Genomic DNA, 19,656 nt, shown 5'->3' on the forward strand with positions numbered 1-19,656 from the left:
AAAGAAATTTCGTTTTGGCACTAATGTGAAAACATGACTCTGTGTGCATAGAAGAATTATAGGCAGAGATTTATTGCGTCTTGCTCTGGTGATTTCACAGTTGCATTAGATGGAAAGGGGGAGCGAATTATTGGGGGAAGAAGCAGAGGCTTAGCACACACCCATGTCCTTGCCGTGTATAGTCATGCACAGTATTTACAAGCCAGTGGGGTTTTCAGGTTTAAGTCTGTAATGCAAATACATTCAGCATCACTAAGGCTGGTTGCCCTTGGTGGAGTGTAGGCAGTCACAGAGAATGCACATGGTGGTGGTCTGAAAAAAAAACAGCTTGGACACGTGCAATTAAATAAATCAAAAATAGTGGTTTCATAATGTGTCAGTCTGTAAAAGTGATTTCAAATTGTAAAAAGAGATTTTCACTTGGCCCGAAAAAAAAAAGAGCAGTAAGTGTGCTTTCAAATTGGCAAAGAAATTTCGTTTTGGGACTAATGTGAAAACATGACTCTGTGTGCATAGAAGAATTATAGGCAGAGATTTATTGCGTCTTGCTCTGGTGATTTCACAGTTGCATTAGATGGAAAGGGGGAGCGAATTATTGGGGGAAGAAGCAGAGGCTTAGCACACACCCATGTCCTTGCCGTGTATAGTCATGCACAGTATTTACAAGCCAGTGGGGTTTTCAGGTTTAAGTCTGTAATGCAAATACATTCAGCATCACTATGGCTGGTTGCCCTTGGTGGAGTGTAGGCAGTCACAGAGAATGCACATGGTGGTGGTCTGAAAAAAAAACAGCTTGGACACGTGCAATTAAATAAATCAAAAATAGTGGTTTCATAATGTGTCAGTCTGTAAAAGTGATTTCAAATTGTAAAAAGAGATTTTCACTTGGCCCGAAAAAAAAAGAGCAGTAAGTGTGCATTCAAATTGGCAAAGAAATTTCGTTTTGGCACTAATGTGAAAACATGACTCTGTGTGCATAGAAGAATTATAGGCAGAGATTTATTGCGTCTTGCTCTGGTGATTTCACAGTTGCATTAGATGGAAAGGGGGAGCGAATTATTGGGGGAAGAAGCAGAGGCTTAGCACACACCCATGTCCTTGCCGTGTATAGTCATGCACAGTATTTACAAGCCAGTGGGGTTTTCAGGTTTAAGTCTGTAATGCAAATACATTCAGCATCACTAAGGCTGGTTGCCCTTGGTGGAGTGTAGGCAGTCACAGAGAATGCACATGGTGGTGGTCTGAAAAAAAACAGCTTGGACACGTGCAATTAAATAAATCAAAAATAGTGGTTTCATAATGTGTCAGTCTGTAAAAGTGATTTCAAATTGTAAAAAGAGATTTTCACTTGGCCCGAAAAAAAAGAGCAGTAAGTGTGCTTTGAAATTGGCAAAGAAATTTCGTTTTGGCACTAATGTGAAAACATGACTCTGTGTGCATAGAAGAATTATAGGCAGAGATTTATTGCGTCTTGCTCTGGTGATTTCACAGTTGCATTAGATGGAAAGGGGGAGCGAATTTTTGGGGGAAGAAGCAGAGGCTTAGCACACACCCATGTCCTTGCCGTGTATAGTCATGCACAGTATTTACAAGCCAGTGGGGTTTTCAGGTTTAAGTCTGTAATGCAAATACATTCAGCATCACTAAGGCTGGTTGCCCTTGCTGGAGTGTAGGCAGTCACAGAGAATGCACATGGTGGTGGTCTGAAAAAAAAACAGCTTGGACACGTGCAATTAAATAAATCAAAAATAGTGGTTTCATAATGTGTCAGTCTGTAAAAGTGATTTCAAATTGTAAAAAGAGATTTTCACTTGGCCCGAAAAAAAAAGAGCAGTAAGTGTGCTTTGAAATTGGCAAAGAAATTTCGTTTTGGCACTAATGTGAAAACATGACTCTGTGTGCATAGAAGAATTATAGGCAGAGATTTATTGCGTCTTGCTCTGGTGATTTCACAGTTGCATTAGATGGAAAGGGGGAGCGAATTATTGGGGGAAGAAGCAGAGGCTTAGCACACACCCATGTCCTTGCCGTGTATAGTCATGCACAGTATTTACAAGCCAGTGGGGTTTTCAGGTTTAAGTCTGTAATGCAAATACATTCAGCATCACTAAGGCTGGTTGCCCTTGCTGGAGTGTAGGCAGTCACAGAGAATGCACATGGTGGTGGTCTGAAAAAAAAACAGCTTGGACACGTGCAATTAAATAAATCAAAAATAGTGGTTTCATAATGTGTCAGTCTGTAAAAGTGATTTCAAATTGTAAAAAGAGATTTTCACTTGGCCCGAAAAAAAAAGAGCAGTAAGTGTGCTTTGAAATTGGCAAAGAAATTTCGTTTTGGCACTAATGTGAAAACATGACTCTGTGTGCATAGAAGAATTATAGGCAGAGATTTATTGCGTCTTGCTCTGGTGATTTCACAGTTGCATTAGATGGAAAGGGGGAGCGAATTATTGGGGGAAGAAGCAGAGGCTTAGCACACACCCATGTCCTTGCCGTGTATAGTCATGCACAGTATTTACAAGCCAGTGGGGTTTTCAGGTTTAAGTCTGTAATGCAAATACATTCAGCATCACTAAGGCTGGTTGCCCTTGCTGGAGTATAGGCAGTCACAGAGAATGCACATGGTGGTGGTCTGAAAAAAAAACAGCTTGGACACGTGCAATTAAATAAATCAAAAATAGTGGTTTCATAATGTGTCAGTCTGTAAAAGTGATTTCAAATTGTAAAAAGAGATTTTCACTTGGCCCGAAAAAAAAAGAGCAGTAAGTGTGCTTTGAAATTGGCAAAGAAATTTCGTTTTGGCACTAATGTGAAAACATGACTCTGTGTGCATAGAAGAATTATAGGCAGAGATTTATTGCGTCTTGCTCTGGTGATTTCACAGTTGCATTAGATGGAAAGGGGGAGCGAATTATTGGGGGAAGAAGCAGAGGCTTAGCACACACCCATGTCCTTGCCGTGTATAGTCATGCACAGTATTTACAAGCCAGTGGGGTTTTCTGGTTTAAGTCTGTAATGCAAATACATTCAGCATCACTAAGGCTGGTTGCCCTTGGTGGAGTGTAGCACTGTGGACATGGGCTTTTTATAAAATCTGAAAAGTGGTTTCATAATGTGACAGTTTGTAAAAGAGATTTTCACTTGCCCAAAAAAAAGAACAGTTTGTGTGCATTCAAATTGGCAAAGAAATTTCGTTTTGTGACTATTGTGAAAAGAAATGTAGTAATATATTTAAATACAATAACAGATTTTTTTTTTAGTTTTTTTCAGGTATTGCTGAAGAACAGTGAACAAAATTTAAGATGCCTACAAAATCTCGAGTTCAAAAAACGCTAAAAAAAAAACTATATTTGAAGACAACTGGAGGACCAAAGTTAGTAGAAGATGCTGATGTTGGGAAAAAGAAAAAATCTTCTGGTAAGCAAAAAAAACAATTTCTAAACAAAATATTCAAAACAAAGAAAAATGTACAAAATATCTGTTCTCGGAAAAATGTAACAAAACATAGAGAACAGCAAAAAATAGAGAATTTTGTTAATGCAAATATACCTTCTGCAATTGAAAAGTTTAACATAAACAGAAAAACAGCATTTAAAGAGATACGTAGAAAAATGTTTCAGAGAAGAGTTATGTCCAATTTGATAAAGGATATAAAGAAATATAAGCAAAAGGCTAAATATTACAAGAGAAAAAAAGAAATTGAAGCCATTGCAGCAAAAGCATTAGAATTAAAAAGGAAACTATTCATATTAATTTTGAATAGGATGCGTACATTAGATAAAATGGTTAATGTACTGAAATCACAAAGCAAAAGCAAAAGAGTAGTGAACAGAACAAACTTTTGTAAAGTGTTTTTAGGAAAGTGGATGCATAGTTCAAGTAGTGAACCTTTTTTTAATGAAGAGAGCTATTTTCAAAGTAATAGTTTGCTGCATGCAGTTGACACCAGAGGTCGTTCATACGAAGTAAAAAATGGTTGCATAATGGAGAAGGAGATAATGGTTCCAAGAGATGAGGTACAAGTGATGGCAGATGAGGCAATGGGGAGACGTCCTAAAGCCCCAGTGTACACTTGGAATTGTAGTAGTATTTGCACTGTGCGTCAGGAATCTATTGACAGATTTCGAGAGTTTCTAAGAGAATATAGTAAAAAAAGTGTAAAACAAAAGATTAAGGTGCTTCAAAGTCTGGATCCATGCAGAGTGAGAGAGAATACTGGTTTGCAGGGTCATTCTCTTGCTTGTCTATCTAGAAAAGTGTGCAATAGTGTTTTCCATCATTTTAGGATGCTGGCTGTTCATCATACTGGAATGAGAAAGTTTGTGAGACGGTTGTATTTTGCCAAAAGTCCAGCAATAAAGTTAAATGAATTGAATAGGGCTCTGTTCCGAGGAACGGTATCAGATGTAGAGAAGGTTGTTGATGAAATTCAGTTTTGTTACTTTGGTCCTGAACAAAACAGTGCAGAGAAGGACACAGTAAATGAGGCAGAAGTGGAAGACAATGTAGAACCCTCTGTAAGTAACACATTTAATGATCACATAACAAAATTTGCAATAGTCTCTAATGAAAGACCAAATTTTACTTGTATTTGTTGCCGCAGAACTCATTATAGAAAACAAACTAGGAATGTTGATCTCTACAGAAAGAGTGAAAATGAAGATAATTATAAGTGGAAGGATTTTGCCACATATATATTTCTAGAAAATTGTTTTGAATTGGGTGAAGATCAGCGTATTTGTAAATACTGTTATAACAAGTTAGAGGAAAATAGAATGCCGACCAGAGCTGTACATAATAATTTAGAATTGGATGCTATTCCTGCTGAACTTTCTGAATTAAATACATATGAGTCTATACTCATTCAATGTGTTCATCCGTTCCAGACCATAGTACGTATGGAGCCCAAAACTGGTAAATTACCTCCTTCAGATTTACTGAGAGGTTTAAAAGGTAGAGTGGTGTATTTGCCCTTGGATTTGAAAAAAAATATGGAAACTATTGATGCGGATACTTTGGAAACTGAACCATTAATTATTCTGGTTAATGGTGTACCTACAAAGAATAAGAAGATTTGGCAGGAGCTGGTAGATGTGCGGAAAGTACAAAGAGCAAATTTGTATTTGAAAAAAAATAACAAATGGTATGAATCAATTTATATAGAAGAAGAAGAAGAAGAAGAAGATTTACAAGGAGACACAGAAACACCAACTGGACAAATTGAAAAAGTGGACAAGTCAAAGGAAGAAGAAATTTATGAACATTTTAGCATACATCCTCTCCATTCGAAAGAAGTTATGGGAGACAATTTTGATCTCTTTCAGATGAAGAAAGCAAAAGGAAATCCCGTGAGTGTATGGGAGGAGAGCTTGGAAGCTCGATGTTTTCCCCAGCTGTTTCCTAAAGGAAAAGGAGGACGATACGATAAACGTCCAGAACAGATTCCAGCTTCAGAGTATCGAACTACAAGACTATATGCTGAAGATCCCAGATTTCGACAAAGTATTCCTTATTTGTTCCATCTTTTATTTGAAAGCGACTTGTCTGCACTGTCTTATGCAGTAAATCACATTTTAAAAAGTGGAGTACATTTACAAAATGTGTCTGCTAAGGATTTTATGGAGAAAGTGCAGCACCGAGATGATCATTTGGAAACACAACTGATCAATCTGATGGCTTGTCAGCGTGGGACAAATGAATATTGGTACCGACGCCATGGTGAACTAAAATGCATGTTACGCAATTTAGGAACACCAACATGGTTCCTTACCCTAAGCTGTGCCGAGTACGCTTGGGATGATTTACTGGATTTTCTACGAGAGGCCAATTCAAACATTAAAAACATCGAATACAAGACAGCAGGAGAACTGTGCTCATTGGATCCGGTTAATGTTTGCAGATATTTCAATCATAGATTTGAGGCTATGATATCCTTCATCTGCAATAAAAAAAATCCACCCCTTGGAGAAGTAGTGGATTTCTTTTGGAGAAAAGAGTACCAGGCAAGAGGTGCTCCTCATATTCATATGCTGCTGTGGATCAAGGATGCCCCAAAGTTTGGAACAGATACTGATGAAGCAGTGTTATCTTACATTGAAGAATATGCAACATGTGCTATACCTAAAAGCACAGAAGAGAACAAGTTAAAGGAGCAAGTTCTACGTTTCCAAAGTCATCGGTGTGGAAAATACTGTCGACGGAAATACAAGAGCAAAGAAAAATACTACACTAAATGTCGATTTGGATTTCCTAGACCTGTTCTTTCAAATGGAAGAGTCAACAGTTTTATGTCAGCTGTGAGACATAGTATCACAAGAAAATCACCTAAGAATACCTACAACCTTAAAAGAAAAGAAGAATCAAAAAATATAAATGACTACAACCCAGTCATTTTATCCATGTGGAACGCTAACATGGATATACAGTATGTTGCTGACAATTCCATTGCTGTTGCTCGATATGTAACGTCTTACATTACGAAATCAGAAAAAACAGAATTGAAGGAAATGTGGGAAGAGATTTCTCACGAGAAGACTGTCAGTAAGAAGCTGTACAGTTTCAGTTTGAAGATGTTATCGCATCGAGAAATTGGATCCTACGAATGTTCAGATAGGTTATCTTCTGCAAGTCTCTACTCGAAGTCAAGAAGAATAATTTGGGCAAGTTTAGGCCTTGCAGCAATGAGAAATCGGGTACTGAAATCTGTTGGAGAAATTGAATATTTGGCTGAGAATGACCCAGAAAGTACAGATATATTGAAAACAAACATGTTGGACACATATTATCCCAAGAGAAGTCATCATCTGGAGAACATGTGTCTGTATGAAGTGTTACAGAACTACATTTATTCACGGAAAGCTGCAGAAGACATCAACAGTGGAAAATATAAAGTTGTTGGTGAAGAAGGATGTTTGGTGAAGCAAACCAAAGGAAGTTTGATAAATCACCGGAAGCTGAGTTGCGACACTACCGACAAGAAAGAATTTTACTACTTGGCTCTTTTACAGTTGTTTAAACCATGGCGTACAGAGGATGAACTACTGGGAGAATTCCAGAGCTATGAAGATTCTTTTAATGCTTGCAAAGACAGCATACAATGCAGTACATTCTCAACTTATCTGCAAATGTTAAATGAAGAAATTGAACAGGAAACTACAATTGCAGCAGAAATAGCTAGAGACAGTTCTCAGGACAGCCAAAGTTCAGGAACATACAGTCAAGATCCCCTAGGACAACCAATCGTTGAAAATGAAGCATCAATAGCCATGAATGAAGTGGAAACGGCTATGAATCAAGGTCAAGAAGAATTTATAGACTTAGAAAATTTGGAAAGACAACTGAATCAAGAGCAGCAACAAATTTATGAAGAGATCAAAAACAAAATTGATCACGGATTTCTACATATCAAAAAAGAGTGCTCATGCACATCATTTCATCCAATCAGGATGTATGTAAGCGGACAAGCTGGCACTGGAAAAAGTTTCCTAATTAAAGTCATCAGAAGCTACCTAAAGCAAAAAACGGATTCTACTTTGTCTTGTGTGGTTACTGCTCCAACTGGGTTAGCAGCATATAACATAAAAGGAATCACCTTACATCGTTTGCTAATGTTACCAGTGGAGCATGAGAACAAAATACAATTCAACAAGCTAACTGGAGAAGCATCCTTGGAAGTTTCAAGAGTATTGAAGAAGATGCAAGTTCTCATTATTGATGAGGTGAGCATGGTATCAAACTTAATGCTTGCCTTTGTGCATTTAAGAATGCAGCAAATTTTGAAGACAGACTATGACGTGTTATTTGGTGGAAAACACGTCATAGTTTTTGGGGATCTTTTGCAACTTACTCCAGTTAAAGGACAACCAGTGTTTAATACTGTGACACATGAAGACACGAAGAAGTCATTGGGAAGCATTTGAAATACAAATATTTGGTCCTTCTTTGAGTACAAGGAACTTACAACTAATATGAGGCAAGCAAACGATGAAGAATATGGAAGTATTCTGAAAGATATCAGGATTGGACTACTCACAGAAGTTGGGAAAAAAGCATTACAGAGTCGGCTGCTACATAATTTATTTCCAAAGGAAGAAATAGTTGCAGAGAAAATATACAAGAATATTGCAGAAAACAAAAGTGTCATCTGCTTAATGCCAACTCTACGTGAATGCTCAATATTTAATGAGGAGCTTTTGAAATTGGAAAAGGAAGACATCAGGAAATTGGAAGCAGTGGACAAAATTGAGGATGGAAGAATTACTGTCACAGTAACAGGCAAACTGAAAAATAAATTGGACTCACTAGAGAAGAACATCTCCAAAACAGCAGGATTAGAAAAAAATCTATATGTTTGCATGAACTGTAGAGTGTTTTTAAGGAGAAATTTGGATGTTGAGAAAGGCTTAGTGAATGGAGCGATGGGAAGAGTTGTGGGTTTTATTAATTATCAGAAAAAAGAAGGAATTGAATGTTTACAGATAAAATTTGATCAGATAGATGAAGTTAAAGATATTTGTCGTTGTACAGTTCGTTTTATGCTTGTGAAAGACTTATATGTACGTAGGAAGCAGTTTCCGTTTTCACTAGCATATGCTGTAACTATCCACAAGTCTCAAGGATTGACTGTAGATTGTGCATTTGTGAACATTGGTTCAACTGTGTTCAAAGAAGGTATGGCATATGTAGCTTTGTCACGAGTCAAAACATTATCAGGTTTATTCATGATAGACTTTGATGACTCAAAAGTTAGTGCTGATACAAACTGTGTAAAGGAGTATAATAGATTAAGAAGAAGCTATGCTCCTCATTTAGGTCAGTATCCTGTGTTGGAGAAACGTGTAGTTTCTCGTAAAAGGAGAAATGAGAATATCTGTAATGAAGATATAGAGAAGAGGAAAAAAAAAGAGGAGTGATGTAATTGCAAGCAAAAAGAAAAAGGAAAATGAAGAACAGGTTGTAGGATGTCATTTTGAAAATAGCTCTGGTGTCAACTGCTACGCAAATGTAGTGCTGAATGTTGCATTTTATCTGGAAAGTTTGCAAGAGCAGATAATAGTAAATCAGGGAAAAAGATTCTGTTCAGAGCTGAGTCTCCTTTTTCAAAAGCTGAGTAAAGATAAAACTCAAATAGAAAGTGCTACTGACATTAGAAAACGTTTAGATGTATGTTCAGGACGAACACAGTTTTCACAAAATGAACAGCAAGATGCACACAAATTTTTGATGTATTTTCTTCAGGTAGTGGAAGAAGAAGGAGTTCCCATTGACATTTTTTTTGGTCTCTCTTATAAATGGGAACATAGTTGTGATAATTGTTATAATATATGTGGCTCTATTGTTGATAATGAAAGGTTTATTTATTTGACATTGCCAGAGAGTAAAACAGTCACTTTTGCAAAATTAGTTAAAGATGCTAATCATAGCATGAAATGTGGTGAGTGTAATTCTGACATGTTTTCAACATTAATTTTAAGGGAATACGGACAGTATGTAATTTTAATGATGCAACGATGTAGAGCTGATGGTTCAAAATTGGATACTTTAATAAAGAAGTTTACAGGACAGCAATTATCAATTTCAGGAAAAACTTTTGTAACTGTTGCAATAATTTTCCATGATGGACCTACTGTTACTTCTGGACATTACACAGTTTATCTAAAATGTGAAAAAGGCTGGACACTGTGTAATGATTCCCAATTGATTTTCAAACAACGTTTGCCTTTTGATTTAGCAAATTCCTATCTAATCTTCCTGAAACCTAAATTTTAGAGAGACTTGGCAAGATCTGGACAAAATAATTTTACCATTTTACTGGATTACCATTGCAATTTTGTAGAAAAAATATTTTTAAAATTATCATTTGGCCTAAAGGAAAGATAACCAATTGTAATGTGGACTTTTTTAATTTTTAATGCAATTTTGAAAAACCAATAATTTATAGATAATCGGTAACTTCTGCACATTTTAAATTTTGGAATGCTATTGGACTGCCATTGGAAATTTTTTCAAAAATGATTTAAAAAATTACTATTTGGCCATGTGGAAAAGTAAGCAATTCTATTGTGGACTAAATAAATTATTCAAAAAATTTTCGTGAACCAAAATGTTACAGAGAATCGGTGAGATCTGGACAGATTAAACTTTAGAATTTTAATGGATTTCCCTTGGAAATTTATTCCAAAAAAAAAAAAAAAATACTATTTGGCCTAAAGGAAATGAAATCAGATGTATTTTGGAGTTATTTGAGATATAATATTGTGATTATACTTCTGAAACAAACATATCAGACGGTATTTTAAAGAAATAAGTATTGTTTTTAGATGATATTTTTTTAGAATAATATGCATTTCTGTAATGATAAGTTTAAGTGAGAAGAGATTCTGGGCTTTTTTAATACAATCTTTGAGATTGTTATTTTTTTTTGCCCGCTGTAAAATGATGAATGCAATTGCTTTCACAATTTATAGTGAAATGCAATATATTCTGAAAACAGCAAAAATAAGGCAAAAATATTTTTTTGAAAAAATGTAAATATGTATACTGTATTATAAATTGTTAAAAAAATATTAATACTTTTTTCTTTTTTTTCAGATCGATATAGAAAATTTTCGAAAACTACAACCATTTTTAAAACTATTTTTAAAAAAAACAAATGAATAAATATTTTTTGGAGTGAGTATGGTAAGTCAATAATAATAATTGTAGTCTCTCAAGGACCTTGTAATGTGATAATTGATTTTTAGTGTTTTTTTTTAAAAATAAAAAAAAGGTACGCGCACCGTACGCGTACGGTAAAAAAAAAAAAAAAAGGTTTTAAAAAACATATGTAAAAAAAAGATGAAAGATAAGGTTGGCTCTTAAAAGAACCGTTGTGTTCATGCAGGGACAGAGGAAAGGAAGCATGGGAAAATCATTCAAAGCTACAAATGTGCTGATCTATTTTGTTGTTCACTAGGGAAACACTGGTCTCCCTATGACAAATTAGACCTTTACAAAATGTGCAATGAATATCAACCTTCCGAAATCGAAGGTTCATTTCCAGAGGGCCAGCAAAAGGAGATTCTCCCCCCACAGATGAAGGGCTCACCTGACCTGCAGAAGAAGGAGTCAGCCCTGCAGATGATGGTCCAGGCTGAGCTGCTGTGGATGTACTGGCTCGTCTTTCTGAAGAGTTACCTCCAAAAAGATGACCATGTGTCCTTCCGTGTACATCCTGGAGGTGCCTCTTCATGGTGTGATTCCCAAAGGAATACTTCCTGTTAGGATTACCTCTAGAAAGTACACGCTTACACAGACAGCAAGTAACTAAGGGTGCATTCACCTTTTGCTGGCCTTCTGGAAAAGTAAAATAATCCCAAACATAAGAAGGCTTTTGTTTCCTCGATCTCTGCCTCAAGACAGTGCTGCTGGTGCTAGGCTCACTCTCAGAAGAGCTCTGCTGTTCTGCCATCGTATCCCAAAGACAAACCAGCTCCTTCTCCCAAGGGATCACAAGCAGAAATGAGGGGAATGGGTGTGGTGTAGGAGAGTTCTAGAACTGAAAGTAGTTTCAACCAATCAAAAGTTGTGTTTCATGATCACATGACCTACCGTACGCTTACGGTACGCTTACGGTACGCTTACGGCAAAAAGTACGCGTGCGCGTAAAAAAGACACGCGCTTCCGCGCATGCGCATAACAGTCACTCCCCGGCACTTCCGCGTAACGTGCGCGTGTGGCGTAAGCGCGCACGCGTCCCACGCGCAGTACGCGCGGCTACGCAAATTGCGTAACTATACGCAAGCAGCGTAGATAGATTACGGACGTTGCGTAAACCGTACGCTTACCGTGAGCTTACGGTACGCGTACTAAAAAAAAAAAAAAAAAAAATCTGGTAATACATTTTACATGTTTATTTTAAAAAATATATTAAAAAAAAATATTTAAGGATTTTAAAAATTTAAGCATAGTCTTTATAAAATGAAAGAAAATTAAATTAAAAATATGTTTGAAAAAAATGAAGAATAAAAAAAAAAATTAGCATTTAAAAAACCTTGCAAATTCACTGAAAAAACCATGGGTTACACACACGTTATAGTATGGAATTAGCATTTAAAAAACCTTGCAAATTCACTGAAAAAACCATGGGTTTCACACACGTTATAGTTAGGAATTAGCATTTAAAAAACCTTAGAAATTCACTGAAAAAACCATAGGTTTCACACACGTTATAGTTAGGAATTAGCATTTAAAAAACCTTAGAAATTCAGTGAAAAAACCATAGGTTTCACACATGTTATAGTTAGCTGGACATTTTACTCGTAAAAAACCAATGAAATTGCCCCGTTATAGTTAGTTCAGCTAACTATAACTCACGCGCCCGCAATGCACTGCTGATGACGTCACATATTACATCACTCATGACATGGTCAGTGACATCACTCATGACATCACTGATGACATCTCAAATGACATCACTGATGACCTCACTGATGACATCATCCAGTGAATGTGTGTTTTTCTGAAAATTAAATATGTTTTATATATGTATATCTCAAGGTCGATGGAAGAATAAATGGGTATATAAGTGTCTAAATGGATGATTTGTTTTTAAAAAATTGATTGTGTAACTGACTGATTAAGTGTATCTCTCACTTTGTGTATAAGTGGCTGCATGGGTTGGTGAGTAGCTACATGGGTGTCTATATAGGTTAGTAGTTGTTTTTTTGAGTATCAGTCTGAGTGTCTGTATGGTTCGGTGGGGGGTATTACGTAGTGCATAGGTGCATGAATGAGTGACTCACTGTTTGTATGTGTTGAAGACAGCATGTGTGCAGGACTGTATGGGTGGATGAGTGTGTGTATGGGTGTGTTAGTGAGTGAATGACTGTCCCAATAGTGTCTTCAGGAGTAACTACATATGTTTTAAACTAGTATATGTGACTATTGGTGTATATATGTGAGTATATGTGAGAGGGACAGATTGAAAGAGTTCCTGTATGAATAAGTATGTGTTTCTATAAGTGATTGTTTAAAAGACTAAGTATGTGTAAGTTTCCGTAGAAGTAAGTGTGGTGGTGTGTGTATAACTGTATATGCAGGTGAATGTATGTTTGATTCTTTATTAGCATGAGTGACTATGTGTGTGAGTAACTCTATGGATGAGTGGCATTATGTAACAGGATGTATAGGTGTATGAGTACATATGATGAGTGAGTACATGTATGAGTGACTGTATAGGACTGTTGGTGAATGAGTGGATGTGTATGTGGATCTTAGAATTACTGAAGAGGTTGTTGTAACTGGTATTGGTATGTCCATTGTTTTGAAAATTTTAGTCTCTATTTTTGAATGTGTGTATCAAAGCTTATATTAAGGTGAGAGGAGGTCTGCCACTCTATCACAAGGATGATGTCATCAGTGAGGTCATCAGTGATGTCATTTGAGATGTCATCAGTGATGTCATGAGTGATGTCACTGACCATGTCATGAGTGATGTAATATGTGACGTCATCAGCAGTGCATTGCGGGCGCGTGAGTTATAGTTAGCTGAACTAACTATAACGGGGCAATTTCATTGGTTTTTTACGAGTAAAATGTCCAGCTAACTATAACATGTGTGAAACCTATGGTTTTTTCACTGAATATATATATATATATTACTGCTCCAACACACCGGTCAGGTGCACTCTCAGGCGGGTGCTTCTCAGTGCGGGGGTGTACCCGCATTCTATTACCGCAGTGATGGCAGTGTATGTCCGCTCATTGGAGAGTTGACGCAGCGCTTCCTTGTCGTAATTCTCTTTGGTCTGCAGGACAATATTGCCCCCCTTATCCGGTGGTTTGCACACTATTCCTCTGTCCTTGCTCAAATCTTTTAGGGCCTTTTGTTGTTTAAAAGTAAAGTTGCTTTTATCTGAATTGTCCTTTTTGAATTTCTGTTTCCGTCGGAGCTGTGTCAGATCCTTAGTTACAGCTTCTGAGAATACTTCAATTGCATCTGGCGCCATTTGGGGTAGGAATTGTGAAACCGGTTTGTATGTGGTTAGTCCACCCCGTTGTTTTATACCTGTGACTGCCAATTGCTGAGATTGCCTCAAAGACGTTAAAGTCCCATCTTCCGCTTCTGTTCTTAATTCCTCCAGAACCATGATGGCGTTAAGATCCCCACCTACGAGTTCATCCATTACTGGTGTAACACTGACTTGTTGTTTGGGTTTCATAGCTTGTGGTTTAACTTTGAAGTACTTATGCAATTTTAATTTACGCGTGAATTTAAAAAGATCAATGCGTGTCTGCGTAAATTCCATATTCTTCTGAGGACAAAATGTAAGGCCCAATTCAAGGACTGACTCTTCAGTTTTAGTCAGTTTTTTGTCGGTTAAATTAATAATAGTGAGGAACGCACAGGAATGTAAATATGTATATAACTTCGATTAATGAACAGAGCATATTTGTGTTTACATATACTACCATCTTGTTATGCTGGGATTTAGGACATTCCAAGTTGGCGCTGACATTAGGGAGGAAATGTCGGGGACAACGTGATTTACGTTTGTCCCTTGTCGATGTTTATGGGTTGCATGAACGTTTAAAAATCATGGCGAGTTGGCGCCTCGGTAAACATGGATGAAGGTTGTTACCGAAACGCGTCTGTTTTGTGATCGTGTAAGTTTCCAGTAAATAAACTTTGGGAACTACCCCCCGTGAGTGCTGTCATTCTCCAGTAAAGTTGGGTGTGAGAAGGGGAGTTGCAGCGGTAATATATATATATATATCACTTAAAAAACCATAGGTTTCACACAAGTTATAGTTAGCTGTACATTTCACTCGTAAAAAACCAATGAAATTCCACGTTATAGTTAGATCAGGTAACTATAACTTGCGCGCCCACAATAAACTGCTGATGACGTCACATATTACATCACTTATGACATGGTCAGTGACATCACTCATGACATCAATGAGGTGTCCGTCCAAAGCCAGAAAACACACTTCCAGGCTGCCTACCTGATCGAGGGAACGCGAATCCTCCCTGCCGCCGCCGCCACAGCTGATCTCACGAGCGGCCGCAGTGTGCAGAGGGGAGGGGAGGGGAGGAGGAGACAACTACATCCCCCAAGCTCCTTCGCGCCGGAAGCCCGCCAGCACCATCCACGCCAGCGCCTGGAGGCGCATTTATTCTCGGACCACCCCCGCGACGCGGGACGCGCGCGGGCGCAGCCGGGCTAAGCCCGGGCAAAGGGCGGGCCCTCTTAGGCCCTCAGAGGCCTGAGGAGACTGGACTGGGCCAGGGACGTTGGTCGTTTCGTCGGATAAACTTCGGACATTGTAAGCACACCATTGTTAATACTTATTATTATTCGGACAGTTAGGCAATAGTATTATATGTAGATGTGGGTTAATTTTACATACACAATCGATGTTATTATCCCCCATCCATTGCCGTAATAGGAATTTTATTGACTAACTATTACAAATGCTATGGTAATTAGTTAAATAAGTATAAAAAATTCGTCATTATCCATTTGTGTTTAGCTACCTAGACCATATTGATATAATGTCACGTGAAACCAGAAGTAGTAAAGCTATGTCAGGTAGTTCCAAATTAACTGGAACCTTAGATGATTTTATAGTTCGTACAAATACACTGATAGATCAGGGTATTGTCCTTATGGAAAGGAGGGTCTCCCAAGATCTTGCCCAAGCAAAAAGGTCATCAATGGGCCATATTGCTACAGCTCGCACCCCAACGCGAACCCTTGAGAATATTACTACCAATTCTAACACACGGCATATTAATGCAGAGGTTCACGGTATTACAATGGCACTCTCCGATACTCAAGATTGTAATACTCCTGATCCACAGGGTTTGGCTATTATAGAAAGCATCTCGCTAGCCCCTCAGTCAGAAAACCAGACAGCAAACAATAATATCTCAAGAAAAGGGATAAGGGAGGGAGCAATTCCCAAAAAAATAACAAGTAGACGATTAAATAAAAAATATCCCGCTACTAAATCTATTAAGGCTTCTAAGTCAGGAAAGTGCAAAGAAAATAATATATCTAATGCAAGAGGGTCAAGGGAAGGCAAGGGCCAAGAACCGGGGAAAGGAGGAGTTGCCCCTAAGACACTACCCATGAACATTGTAGATGACAGCTTTTTAGATAACTCCTTAGCTGACATTTTATCTGTTAATCTATCAGCTGAAAGTATAGGCACAAACATAGGGAACGAAGATTCCCTTATATTGACCTTGTCAAAAATATTTAAGACCTTGCTCATTCCTATAGAAGAAAGACTAATCGGGATAGAAAAACAACTTATAGAACTGAGGAAAGAGGAAAAAGATGAATATACTAGCAATCAAAAAAAGGTAACTCAGGTTCCAGCCCCTATTAGCAATGTACAGGTATCAAAAATACTTGACAATGACATAGAAAAGGAAAGGAATACAGCCCTAAAGGTCTCTACCAACAATCCTATCATTATTGACGTAGATGAAAATAGTGCAAAGTCCATAACGACATGTGAAACAGCTAAAAAGTTGACTCCTTGTAGTATCTCTACAAACAATAACGACATCACGCACACAGAAAAGCGCAGGAATATTAATTTACCTCCTGAAGCATGTGATTATGTAGTTATTCTAACTGGGGTTCCGGAATTAGGCTCATCAGTCTTAGAACCTTATGTGGCGCTTAAAAACAAAGTGTCACATTGGCTGAATAACAATCATCCATTACCACCAACAATAAGAAGCAATATTTTAATGGTAGAGAGGGTCCCCTGGGTAGGCCATAATAGGAAAAAAATACAAGGGGACTGTGTGATTGTATCATTTGAGGACCCTCGGTCAGTAGGACATATCTGTTCGGGAGTCCCAAGGAACAATGGTTCATTGATTGTAGCAAGACCCCTGGCTTATTTTTATCCACCAACGGAACACCAAGATAATGCATGGAGCTGGTTAAGGGACTCAAATCCAGATAGGGGTGGAATTGGGTGTGAATTTTTCGGGAACACATATCCTAAAAGATGGGAAAGGGAGGGGGATGATGGCTGGACTTTAATACAACGTAGGGCAGGGAGGCCCCAACATGCCAACTCTCAGTATCACAGAGAATGGATGGGCCCACAGTACACTCAACCTTTAATTTCTTGTTACAATAGGTTTAGTGGACTGGAGGGCATTGATTGACTCCCAATACATGGGGAAGGACACAAATCCACACCCTGTCCATTTGTTTCACCCGTAAATTCACCCGTGGCTTTAATAAGTCCCCTTAGGACACCTGATTATTCAAATGGTTCACTTCAATTACTATCCACTGGTATACAGGGGGGAAATACTATATCTAAAAAAAACCCTTGGAAGCTCCTGAACCCACACCCAAAGAGGAACAAACAAAGCATCAAGAGGCAAACGATCCTAATAGCAATAGATCAGAAATACCAAGAAGATTAGGTAAATCTTCATCGGCTGCTAGCTGCAGCTCAAATCAAGGCCCTTCTATGGCCAGGATTGTTTCATGGAACGTTGCAGGAGTGGGTTCAAAAACAAGTGACCCCGAATGGAACCTTTATATAAACTCCTTTGAAATATGTGTTCTACAAGAAACATGGGCTACGACAGCTAGGCATAGGGTTGGATATAGAACGTATCAGTTGGAAGCAGTTCCATCAGTAAGAGGTCGTCCATCAGGAGGGCTAATAATATGGGTTAGTGTGTCCATTAATATAGCCATACAGCAATTAAGAACCAATTCCTTAGATATACTTGGTCTAAAAATGGTTACCATTGATAATCGGATGATCCATCTCTTTAATATATATAATCGACCATGCCCATCATATAAGGAGTCACCATGTATTGACAAATTAGAATCAATACTGGATACGCTGGACCCGGAAGCAAGCACGATAATATGTGGGGATATGAACTGCAACTTTGAACCCATTGCCGGAATGAATAAATTGTATGAGGATGAAGATAATGCTAATGGCATACCATCCTTATCTAGTAATGGGACAGTTGCAGGTTCTACCCTAGCTTTCCAAATTACAAGGGTACTGGTAAGTCATGGACTGAGGGCATGTAATGGGCGTTTTCCTTCTGACAGTCCCAAGGTACCTACTTTCACGAGACGTAATTGCCAAAGTTTAATTGATTATGTTATTATTTCCATGGACTTGTGGCCATATACAAAAGACTTGATGGTCAAAGATAGATTTGATAGTGATCACCATTCCTTGGAAGTCAGCTTTGCAAAGAGCTTAATACTGGGTCAGGAAGTAGATGAGGGAGGACACCAACCTGTCCCAGATAATGTTATATTAAGTAATAATCGTCGGTCCGTTAAATGGGCATACATACTGGGACAAGAAGATCTAGTGGCAAATATTTATAATTGCCTTACTAATGTATTTGACATCTATAATCCCTCCGAAAGCGAACCCGGTTTATTTCTTAAATTACATAAAGAGTTCTTTAATGAACTATTAGAACTCATGACTAGAAGACCAAAAAAAGGAATGGGTGCTGTGAAGCTGCAGCCTACAGGTAAACCATGGTTCAACAAAGAATGCCGAACAGCAAAATCAGCTTTGATAGATTCGGTCAAAAGTAAAAATGCTATGGTAATTAAAGAAAATAGGAAACTATATAATAAGGTGCTGACCAATGCAAAGTGTTCATGGGATGAGGAATTATGGTCCGGTATGCTGATGGCAGCTAAAATGAAGGACCAAAAGCTATTTTGGGAAACAGTGGCTAAGGGTAATCAAAGAGAGAAAGGTTCGAGAGAAGTTTATCTTAATGAAGCAACCTGGATAGACCATTTTACGAACCTGCACGCCGCCCAAGGGACTGCTAATGCAGTGCAGGAAGATCATGCTGTGTTGCTTACAGAGGCTGAATCCACACTTATAGTTTTTGATTTGGTGGAAACAAAAATAGCTATCAACTCTGTCAAATATGGGAAAGCTCCTGGGCTGGACAAAGTACCAGGTGATTTGTTCAAGCATGAACTAGATGTCTGGGTTCCTTACCTTAATCATCTGTGCAACATTGTTGCTGCTGGGGAGACAATTCCGGACACATGGAACGGGGCGGAAATTATTACTATTTTTAAAAAGGGCGATAGAAGCAATCCTGCTAACTATCGTCCCATAAGTCTTTTAGATATTACCCAAAAAATTTATGCTAGGCATATACTAAACCGCATAAATACCTGGTTGGAAGAAGAACAAATTTTAACGAAATATCAGGCAGGTTTCAGAGTAAAAACAGGAACCATTGACCAAGTCCTAAGGCTCTGTTGTCTGTATTGGAAATACGTCGTTATTCGTAAAGGTCATTTGTATGTGGCATTCGTAGACTTACGGGCCGCATTTGACCTTATACCGCGAGACATTTTATGGGAATCATTGAAATCCCAGGGGATCCCGCTAGGTCTACTAAAATTGGTTATTGGACTACATATGGACAACTATGCAAAGGTGAGGTGGGGGTCCTACTGGGGAACTCACAAAAGCTATCCCCATAAAAAGAGGAGTACGCCAGGGGTGTGTACTGGCGCCAACCCTATTCTCCCTGTTTGTTAACGATATACCATCTTACATGGAGTGTAGTGATAACGACGCTCCAAGACTAGGGGATGAACGGGTTTCTTCCCTT

Source organism: Triturus cristatus, chromosome 11 (genome assembly GCF_964204655.1).
Source record: "Triturus cristatus chromosome 11, aTriCri1.1, whole genome shotgun sequence".
Lineage (NCBI taxonomy): Eukaryota > Metazoa > Chordata > Amphibia > Caudata > Salamandridae > Triturus > Triturus cristatus.